The 11869-nt window shown below is 39.8% G+C and overlaps 1 protein-coding gene across 1 annotated transcript in view; it reads left to right on the forward strand.

Moving 5' to 3' along the window:
- The first annotated feature begins 9418 nt into the window (after positions 1-9418).
- Positions 9419-11869, forward strand: part of LOC117943440 (A-kinase anchor protein 13) — an 84861-nt gene continuing 82410 nt past the window's right edge. Inside the window, exon 1 of the mRNA XM_034869605.1 lies at positions 9419-9586. The gene's annotated coding sequence lies outside the window, so the exon portion shown is untranslated. The remainder of the gene's footprint in view (positions 9587-11869) is intronic.

Raw genomic sequence — 11869 nt, forward strand, 5'->3', positions numbered from 1 at the left:
TTATATAGACCTTAGTGGTCCCTAATACTGTATCTGAAGTCTCTTTTATATGGACCTTCGAGACAGCAGCATTTTCACTGGTTGCAGACTGGCCAGAATGTAATTGCAACTTAGCTTTAATGACAAATGTTTCATAGTTTGAGGATTGAAGGTCAAACTGTTCCAAGCCTTTCCAGCATGCTGCCATTTTGGACTTAAAAAGTTTTGCAGTGCAGCTTTAACTGAAGAAAAATTACAAAAATGCTCAAGGCCCAGACTGAGTTAGAGGAAATGCGAACAGCGCTGCCGAGTGAACTGAGACAGAGTGTGTCTCACTCTGACGCCACTTCAGCCAAATGATACGCCTCTCGCTCCTGCTCCGTTTCCCTCATATTGCAACTTGTGTTTTTGTGTCCCTATCCAAGTGTTTACTCTGGCCCGGGGTTTTCAGCACTATGTCTTCTATCCTATTCCATCCAAGTCCTCCATCTCACAAAACCCTCTTTTTGCTGCTGCACAAAGGCAGCTATGTACTTCTTTGTGTCATGCTTGTTTCTCCGCCTCGCTTGTGTTCTGGCAGTTCCAGACTGCCCTGCTTCAACATTCCCCCCACGTCCTTCCACTCCTCCTCCAGACTGCAATAATGTGTCTAAGTGCAGCTCAGCATAGTGGTGAATGGGGACTCTTTCAATACCACCTGCCATTTATCTAACCCTCGGCTGGTTACAGGTGCAGGAGAGACACAAAGCTCTGAGCTCAGATGCTTGTGATGGGTGGAAGGCCTGGCAGCCTGCTGGGCCTCCAAAACAACCTTACAGTGGTTCAATTTCACACACAATGATGGAAACTGTACACCTGGTGTGTTTCTAACTATGTGTGCATGTGTTTAATGGTTAATGGTTAATGATGGAGGACGTGCAGAAAGTTGAAAAGTGATGTAGTTTGCTGTATAATATGTCTTAAGTTGCTACACCATGTAATATCTAGTCAAAATCACAATGAGTTTTAAAAATCCGGTTTAGCATTTAATATTTGTACAATTTCTAACTTCCAATGATTTAGTCAACCAAAGGCATAACAGCTTGTATTCTTTTAAAATCATCCGCTTTAATATTTATGGTCTAGAAGTCTCTGCAGTATGTTGTGTCTGCCACAGCAGAGCACACCATGGCAGGATACAGGCTCTTTATTTCTCTTTCTGGCAACAGACATGTATTTGGAAAAGCTGACAGACAATAGCGGTATTCATCAGTAATGCTTTTGTCACAGACAGTTATGATCCATAAGAGAAGACTAGCAATGCCGAGAGTGGAGCAAGAGAGACCCAAACCTAGATTCTGAGTTGGGAACTAAGACTTGACTCTGATTGGTCAGTCTGGTCTTACAGCCATCAATGTGGACTCGTACTTTTCTCATATTGATTAAAATACAGTATTTTAAATATGTTAGAATGTGCAGTTAAAAAGACTTATCATTAAAGAAAATCCTCTTTTCCTTCCACAGAGGCCATTCTGACATCATTACCGGTGATGTTATGAGGAGCTGTGGGCTCACATGCTAGCACGGTTCAGCTGAATGTTTTCTCCTTTTTTTTATAGGCACATAAAATCTCATTTAAATTCCTGTCACTCAGAAGATGCTAGTCAGATGAGACCGTGCTCTTGAAAAGAAGGATTTTAAACACATCTTTGTCTTATTGTGCCATCCATTTTAAAAATGTGATGTGATTTACAAGCTTGAATGTCAGCCCTTCACTGCTCTACACTCACATATGCCATTATTTTTTAAATACTATTTAATTGTATTTTACCAGGAATATTCCCACTGAGACTCCGAATCTCTTTAACTGATTAGTAATTCCTAGAAACCCGATGATGAGTAAGGCCATTCTAACCACTGCATCCCTTATGTGCAGGTGTGTGGGTTTAGTCTTTAGGTTTATGTATTTCTGTGGAAGGTTGACACACAGTACACACTGATGGGCTGCTGGGAAATAAAGGAAATCGAAGGCTAAACAGTGCTCATCAGTGGAATCATTTTTTTTATAATTTCTGAACATAAGGAAACTATTGAATTTACTGCACGTTTTGTTGTTCTGTGCTTGAGTCTGCTTTTCCAATGTTTTATGACTCTGTATTATAAACACAAAGGATTTTACACTGTAACCTTTTTTACGCAAGGAAAACCTCCAGCAATTTTATTTTCTATATATTAAGATGATTTCCTTGTCAGTTTCCTTTCCTATACATTCTTCATTATAAAAGCCCACCGTTATTTTGTTATTTGAAAGCTTTTTTATTACGAAGCAGCAAAATCTGGAAATGTTGGCTCATCATCGTCTGCAGTAACTCAGCGAGACTCCTAGGAGCTAACATGATACATGACATTAGAGTACCAACTGAATACACAGGAAACAAGCCTGTTTGCATTAGAAAGGATTATGTTTGTGTGTTTGCATATAGAGGGGGAATGTTAGATCTGATCACATGTGGTCACTCAAAGCACATTATTACTGCCAGGTGTAAGCACACATACTTAACACTGCCAACTGTGGATCGGATTTTAGAACCAGGTGAAATGGGGCCTACTGTGTCCCTGCTTTCAGAGATCATTGCAGATGGCCTGCTGAACCAGCAGAGGGCAGTTCAAACCACAATAACTATTTGGCTCCTGTCCTAAAAGGGATTATAACGTATGCAGTCATGATGAGACAGCAATGAAACCTCCATATTATATAAACAATACTATATTATTATAGAGCATTACAAACACCTAAGGTTTGGTCGGGTGGACAATCCAAGTCTGTGATTCACCCTTTAATGACAGCTGGTTGGCCAAAACATGGACCACTACTAGATACATTACCAACCGGAAAAAGAAAGAAAGAAAGAAAGAAAGAAAGAAAGAAAGAAAGAAGTGACATTATACTGTATGGAACTATCAATCACTAGCATTTCATATGACCGTACTGCATTTAGTGACTTTATAAGTGAATGCATTCCAGTCCTTATATAGTATTACCATAGCCTCCACAGGATGGGATGTAGTTGCACTTTCAGAATAGTAGATGGCAGTTACAATGCTGGAGAAAGTCCACACAGTCTACAAAGAAGTCAGTCACAAAGCTGACTATATATAAATAAAACTACAACTAAAAGTGAACATACTGTGCAATTACACTTTAGTCATACTTCTTTCTTCCTCATATATTTATAATTTTAAAAACATGTAAGATCTCTGTCATCTTTGCAGCAGTTTGTAGCTAGCTCTATCGTAGTTTTGAACCTTACTTTCAAGATAAAAGCAAGGCTTTGATGACAGCAACAACACACACACACACACACACACACACACACACACACACACACACAGACACACACAAACAAACACACGTATATGTAATAATTAACCAACATCCGGCACGAATCAGCTTCATGCGGGAAGTAAAACATGTTTAAAGTCACTTCTTTTATTTTATTGTGAAAAACACACACAGGATGCTAAGGAAATGGTGCTAGCTTCATTCAGCCACAGAGGCAGCAGCGACCACGAGACTTGTCTAGAACAGTCCCAAAGTCAGACCTTACCTAAAGTAGTCTCTAGGGTCAGCTTGGCCCACCTCGCGACTGTAACTGAGGTAATGGGTCTAGTCTGAAAGTGACCTCCTAAAGAAAGCTCCTAAAGAAAGCTCCTAAATAAAACTCTGGAAGAAAGCCGAGGCACGTACGTAGCCCGTCTACGGGCACGTAGGGCTTGAGAGAGCCTCGTGCTGACTCCTCCCACTGAGTTGTCCTGGGAAACACTAACAACTGCAGAAAGGGCACGGGGAGGTTTGGTGGGAGCGCGTCCATTTCCCTGTTAAAAGGACATCATCCGTCGGAGGAGGAGGAGGATGAGGAGTATGCTGCTTCTTCTTCTTCTTCTAATTCTTCTTGTTCCCGCTGCCCGGGGGTGACCGGAGCCCGGTATGAACACTCTCTGGCCGTACTAGGGCTCTAGCGTTGAGGGACGGGGACTTGTTGCTTGGTAGCCATGACATCCTCTTTTCGGGGCTGTAGCTAATCTTTCTCTAGACTCCGTTGTCTCCTTCAGATGGAAAATGATACGAGCTAAAGTAGCCTTCTATAAAGCCTGCGTAGTACTCAAGTTACAGAAGTTTAAGTAAAGTATGCTAAGTAAATAGAAGTTAAGATAAATACACTCTTTAAGCATGCAATATGAAAAATATATTGTAAATATATGTAAGAAGAATTGAGACTCCTAGCATACTACCTTGATATTGATATTTATGTTCAGCCGAAGTACTGTGATGTTGAGCCCCTTGGTGTGGTGATCAAGCCAAACTGGAAACATAAATCATTTTAAGCTGTCATTCTCAAGTATTTCAGAAGTAAGTCTGGAAGAAATTAGACTTGGTGATTGCTGCTTTAACTCTCCTGGTTGTAATACTTACTCTGTCAAAATAAGAGATTGTAGAGACACACTAACCCTAACCCTTCATCAAGGAAGATCAATTGCACAAGCTTTATTTTAGATGCTAGCTGGAGAATCTGCACACATGCCTATTCGTTAATTTAAACTGGCTCAAAGGCCCAGGCACACCAACATGGCTGCCCTCTGGTTCCCCATGTTGGAACACACCCACAGCTTTGCTCTGAAGTCCCATCATGGAACACATCTCCTTCCCTTTCAGGACCGTATCCCACTCAGTGTGCGACAATGCTCAGAACGGCCAATTTAATCTAAAAGCTTCCTTAAAGTTGGAAATGTCATACAAAATCCAAGATGTTACATCTCTTCAGTGTCTTTGCAAATGATCTTGTGCCTCTAAATTTAAAGTTATCTGACAAGAGATTGTATGCTTTATTCTGTCAAAACGCCTGCACAAACAACCATAATATAATGATCACACACATGTTTTATTTGATCTGATCCTCAGTTGTAACCTGAGAAAAGTAGCAGCATGTGAAGGCGAATGGATTTGAGGATCTAGAAGCTGTTTTATTACCTCTTCATAGTCAATGGTTTTGACACTTCAAACATTTTGAGCATCTGTTCCTCTTGCTGTCGTTGCCGAGACTTCTTCCAGTTAGTGTTGACTCAGTATATGTGACTGTGTAGTCTAGCAGGCAGCCCACTCATCTGCCTCTGGTGTGTCTCCATGTGGATTCTTCTCACTGTGGGATTGGCCTGTAAATCTCAGTCTCTGCCTTTTGAATGTAGGCCGAATATTCACTACCCTCATTTGATATTATGCAGAAGAGGTGCAAGAGGAGTGAGTAAAGAAGGACGGAAATACACCAGCTTTTAAAGTAACCCATAAAGTGGCAAATGTCTTGAATATTAGGGTCATAATGGTTTCACAGTAGGTGTCATGTTTTATTCAGTGGATGTGTTTGTCTATAATGACAGTCTCTGAAGTATGAAAGTGAGTATTGTATTCCAAAATGAGATAATTACACATTCTGCTGACTATAAGCATCAGGAAGCAGCAGCAGACAAGGCAGCAGTGGAGGTCTGAGTTTGCCGAACATCAACTGCATTCCTCCTCACAAGGCTGTCGGGAGAGGACTACACAATGGCTCCACCAGTCCTCTCTTCTAGCAAACTTTGGGCTCCGTGGTGAGTCCGTCCCAGTCAGAAATAAGTATTTAGCTCCAGTACATGAGACAAATAAAGAGGAGTTGGCCTCCATTGGGAGTGCTGTACATTAGCATGAGGATTCTGCTGGCTCCAAGCTGAACCTAGCCAATTTATCATCTTCACAAACCCCCTAATTTAATGATGAAGGAGGATATGCACTGTGTCAGCCTTGTAATTACACTGTATTTACTATAGAATGGAAGCATTGGAGTGAGTCTTACAGGTACTAGTTCATGATGTGGGGGGGGGGTTCTATGCCTGGGAGGGCGACTGCTGAATTACCTGCTGCTGATATTCAGAAGAAAGGCCTTGACTCAGTTTTTGTTAAGACTGTAATCGCTGGAATCCTCTCGACATGCCAGACAGCAGCCGCACTCACTGTTCCAAAAACAGCAGCCATCGCTGCAGCTTGTACACACGTTGTGCCCCGGAACCGTGTCTGTCTTTCCTCCTGGGACTTATCAGGCAGACTTTGTTGTTAATTGTTACTGTCCTTGTGGAGCTACCACATCTTTCCAAAACAAATGCAGATGAGAACAGCCAGAAGAAAAAAGTGTGCTTACAAATGTCTCCTATGAAAATGTGCAGCAGTTCAGTGGATAGTGGTCTGACCCGCCATCCTTTAGGGCTGTGTTTGACGTGAACTGTTTGGAGAATAGTGCCGATAAAATACTCGAGCTGTTGTACCAATACCGAAACAACACCATAAAAGAACTTTACTAGGTACACTTGTTTAAATGTTGATATGAATCAAAATTCTGATTAATGAATTAGTTAAGAAATAAGACATATCTGACCAGACATTTGATGCCAGCTTTAAGTGTCTGTTTTTATTTTTGATACTCTACACATTTTAGTTGATACCAAAGCACTTTTGAAGTGTATTGCTTGTTGTACTGTACATTCACCATGGCACATTCTTTTTTACATCTGCATTCTGTCTGATATATATGAAACTTGTAAAAATGTATAAAGTGTAATCACACAGAGGTCTGATAATTAAAACTATCCTCAGAAGTGGTCAGACTTGCATTTCATTGCAATATCAACAAAGTGTAAATGCTAGATGTCTCCACATGGATAGAAATAAACTGTTGTGTGCCAGCCCACCAGGCAGCAAACAGAAGACAGGGGGTCTCAAATACAATGATGCTAACAGATACTTGCAAAATCTGGATTTTTAGGATGGATGGAGTACAAACCAGCTGGGGTATTTATTGAAATCTGATTTCAGAACGTACACAGGAGATGTTTTACATATGAAAGGAATCCAGCCACGCGCAATATGGATGGAAGGCACATCCCAGATAGAAAGAAGTCTGCAGTGACACTGGAGACTGAAGGCTGATGTTTCTTGTTAGTGTTCTGTCTGGTGCACTGCACATTATTAAAATGATCTTTTTAGTGCCATTTTATGCCTTTATTGGGTGGTGAAGTGGAGAGATTGGAATCAGGGACTTTGTGGTTTATAGTTGGCATCTAATCCCCATACAGTACATTTTTTAACTGGGAAAACGAACTAGGTAGTAACAGGTACTCCACTTACGTGCAGACTCATGATGCACTTGTACTTTACTTGAGTATTTCCATTTTATCTTACTTTATATTACTACTTAACTAGGTGTCTGAAGTGTGTGGCGTACGTTTTCATTCCGCTGTATTTATGTACTGTATTTCTCTTGTGGTTACTTAGTTACTTTCCATATTAAGGTTGTACAAACAAAATATATAATCACTTTATAAAATACGACTCATTGTGATTTAAATACTTATTTAAATGAGCTCCACTACGACCAACTGCAACATAAAAATACAGCTTTGCACTGACTGTTGTTATGTCCAACAGTCAAGATTTCCAAAATATAGAATTTATTATTCTGTAAAACCAAAAAGAGCAACATTGTTAAGCAAATGTTACGTTTTGGAACTTGGAATGTTTTTTAAAATTACTTATTTTATTGACATAATGAATTGTTAATGACATATGTTGCAGAAGTAATTTGATAATAACATAAATGACTGAAAAACTGCCCTACTGTTGTACATTTGGCTGCAAAAGGTTTCACAACCAAAAAGATCCAGGCTGAATGAGTGGGTTTTGACAACAGGGTCATATGCATTTATATTTTTATCTATTTTTTTAGTTATTTTATGTTCACTTTGGTGGTGCAGAGGCAGATGTTCTTATCTGTATAATACTTAGGTCTGTTTGCAATACATATGTGTATACACATGTATCATGTATACGTACATATACACCATGGATACATGGTGTGTTGTATATCTGCTTCAGTAATCACCGTTTTGAATGTCATTGATGTTCAGAAAAACATTTTGTTAACACAATTCTGTCTTAATTGACAATAAATTAAACATAACAGGCAAAGACATTACATAAAAGGATGTTACAGAAGCATTAACAACTATTAGAAGCATAACTTACATGTCCCACACATAAAAAGGCTTAAAATGTGTAAAACTAAAAAAAGACACAAGACCACAAAAAAACAAATTAACTACAGCTGTTCTGATACTTCTGACCAGTCTGTTTCTAAAATTAAAAAGTTTAAGCTAAGAACATGTTTTTTGTTTTTGTGGTCAATTTTTAAATCAATTATTTAATCCGAAAATACTTCCATTTCTGGGCCTCTCTGGTCGATGCGGCCGCCATTGTTGCCTGTTGCGCAATGCATATCCTACCCCTCGGTTTCAAGTAAGCTTGCGTCCTCCCTTGATTTTTTCATTCTCTGTCTATAGTTCATACACCCCTTACCCCTGGGTCAAAAAGAGTATTGGGACAGCACTAGGTGTTGCGTGAATGCGCCAAACCTAGGGGAAGGTGTAGGGGTAAGGGGTAAGATGGAGAAATGAGATTCAGCCAAAGTATGGGAGCTGAGGGTGAAAAGAGCTAACTAGAGGCCAAGGGACTACCCATTATTGTGTGACGTAAATATCAGTTTCTCTCTTCAACTTATGATAACAATTTACATAGGACAAGTAATACCATTGTTAATGTGTACCATAATGTCAAGAAGATTCTAAAACTACTTAAGAAATAAAGTTTGAAGTTAGCCAGGCCGTATGCTAGCGTTAGCTTTTTTGCTAGCACGTCATGTATCTAAATGCTTAGTCATGACTTGAATTTAAGCTAGTCCGACTTGAATTGTCATCTGTAACTCAGATGTAATATACTGTGACCATGCAGGTATGTAATATATGTTGATTTAGATGATGAAATATTAATAATACATCATTTTCCCTTGGTTACCACTAAGTTATTATTGCTAGCGTGATGCTACCACGATTTACACCGAACCAAAACACACTTTTGACCTGTATGCTGTCAACCCGTTGTCATTGTGTTATCGTGTATTTTGTGAAAATACTGTGAGGAACTTTGTTTAGAGTTCAGTTGCTAATCACAAATAAGCTCTTCTGTATTTGCCCTGGATTGTCCCCCTGATGTGGTCACTCACCATATTGGGCATTTTAGGGGCCCATTTACGATATAGAAGGTTATATACACTGGAATATTTCCGTAAGGGCCTTTCACATTTTGACAAACGTTAATAAGAACATATATATGCCTGTTTACGGTGAAAATAATTTATTTCAAGATAGCATATTTGCCCTATAGGGTTACACTGTAGAGTCATCTGACAATGGCAGTGGTATCCAACATGGTGCTCATGATTTGAATTTGAACTCTCTAAACAGCCCGACCTGTGGCCTGCAGGCTCCGCCTCTCTCCTCTGACATCAGGGCTTTGATCTGCCTACTATCTGTGGGAGCACAAAGCCATATTTGGCTCAGTGTAATCAGTGTGGTGAGAGCATGCACGCTGCTACTCAGGGTACCTGCCTACCTAGTATAAACACACCTGCTCTTCCTGATGGAACTAAAAGGAATTTAATGTGCACCTGAAGGAGTCTGCTCGCAGCCGTCTCCATCAAATAGACTGAGGGTAAGGTTTCCGTTGATGCTTTCATGCCGCTTTAAACGTTTCTCTGTACTTTTAGGTGACAGAATAAAATTAAACAGGCATATCTTAGGTTGTATAAACAAAATAAGAGTATCATATGTAGAAAGTAGATTTTCTTCCTTGTTTTTGTTGTGCTAATCTTCCCCAGGGCAAAGTCTGACTCCCTTTCAGTGCCGAGCAACGTCTGCCTCCTGATAACGCTTAATGGTTTAGATAACAGCCTGTGGGACCTAAGAGTCCGCTGTTAAATTAAGTTATAGTTGGCGTTGTTAAAGCTATAGATTCATGCTTACTTCTCTATATAAAACTAGTGGTTAGGTTATTATAAAATACCTGATATATTTCTGAAAGGGCGGGATATGGAGGCTCCACTTATTTCAATTTCTAATAATTGCACTTTCAAAATTTGATTTTCATTCAGTTTATCATACAAACGTTCCTCCATATATACAAAAGGATAATCCTCTTCCATATAATCAAAGCTTTCTCATTGAGACACCGGTGCTATAATATTGAGTCTCTTCCACTTTGGTCACCGTTTTTTAAGGAAGTTATCTGATTTCTTCTCAATGTTAACTGAATCTTTGGTCACATGGTGAAAGTTGTGCATTCCCAAGCTGCAATTGGTCGCACGTAACGGACATACTTGGTATAAGACATCTGAACTGAATGTAGAAATTAATGATGAAATTCATGATTCTAACTTTTAATAGAATACTTCATTAAATAAGTTTTGCTCCTCCATAAAGTTTGGGACTCGCAAGAAACAGATGAAAAGGTCAAAATGGAAGAAGTAGAGGCTGACATATCCTGGCTTTTAGTCCCTTATGAGAGCAAACCTTCATGTGTATTTCATGTGTAAAAAGTTCCCCTTTAAAACAAATGGAGCATGTGTCAGTAGTGCTTAAGAGATGAGACAGGATCTTTTACTTAATATTGTTGTGGTTAATGTTCTGGAACAGCCAGCAGTAAGTTTTAGAGATGGACTACTTCAGCTCAAATTTAAGTATTGATTTCAGAAGTCCATCCTGTTATTCATTTCCTGTTTGAGAAATAGTACGTTGTGACCGGGATGCCTGTTACGTAAACAGGGAATCGGTAGGGGAAGTGAGCAACTCATGGACATAACTGGCAATCCAGTTCCCACAACCATTGCAGTGGTTTTAGTTTCACACTTCTTTGGCCATTTATGAAAATGTTTAAAGAAACTTAGAGATTGGGTTGAGATGTGTCATCTGGTTAAACTGTAACATGTTGGAAAGACCCTAGAGAGGTCCCCATTGTATCACGGGGTAAACACACACAAAAATGTGCATATTTGTGGGCAATTTGGAGTTTCTGATTGACCAAACTTGGATGACTCAGCTTCACAGCTGAGCTGAGAATTGACCCCAGAACCGTTTTGCATTGAGGTGATGGTACTAAGCCACGGACCATTGTGAGATCTATTAAAGCTTTGGAGATGTGCATACTTTTATCGCATGGTTTGTGAATTAAAACCATGTAACCTAACGATACCCAGCATCCATTACTGCAGGGGGGGGGTAATGTTAATCTGATCAGGCCTGTTGTGACCTGAGGTTTGCCTGGCTCAGGATTCCCCGAACTAAACCTCTTAACTCTCAAATGGGACAGACACTTTCCTTTTCTCAAACTCTGATTCTCCATGTCTTTCTGTTTCCTGCTGAAATGGCCCTGTTGTTTTTGCAGTGTGTTGAACATTTACACACAAGCAACGGTAGATAGCATATTGTAGGCCCATACAATTTTTCAGTGAAAGCGTTTGATCAGAAAGTCATGACCATCTCTCTAAATACTAGCCCAAGCCTGTTCTTTCTAAAGGGGTCACAGAGCCCAAAACATAGCAGCAGCGCTCTAATTTATAACGCAGAAGTTGGGCCTTTTTGTTTGCTTTCTTGCCGAGAGGTAGACAGGAAGATTGATACTATCCATGCGTCTGTACACTATGAAGCTACCACATGTGTCCAGCTAGCTTAGCTTAGCGTAAAGACTAGAAAGGGGTAAACCGCTAGCCTGGCTCTCTATTTAATACATTATATCTTCTTTATTCAGGTAAAATGCAAAGTGTAAAAACTGTTTCCCCTTTTATATTAGGTTATATATAGGCCTACGGTTTTGTCTGAGTCTGTTTATTTACTAGAGTTTCTGGTTGCCTGGCAACTGGCCCTGGCCAAGAAATAGTTTGGCTTAAACCTCCTGTAAATACATATGGTTTTGTCACAGATTTAACAAAGAAGATATGAC

The sequence above is a fragment of the Etheostoma cragini genome, chromosome 1 (genome assembly GCF_013103735.1).
Source record: "Etheostoma cragini isolate CJK2018 chromosome 1, CSU_Ecrag_1.0, whole genome shotgun sequence".
Taxonomy (NCBI): Eukaryota; Metazoa; Chordata; class Actinopteri; order Perciformes; family Percidae; genus Etheostoma; species Etheostoma cragini.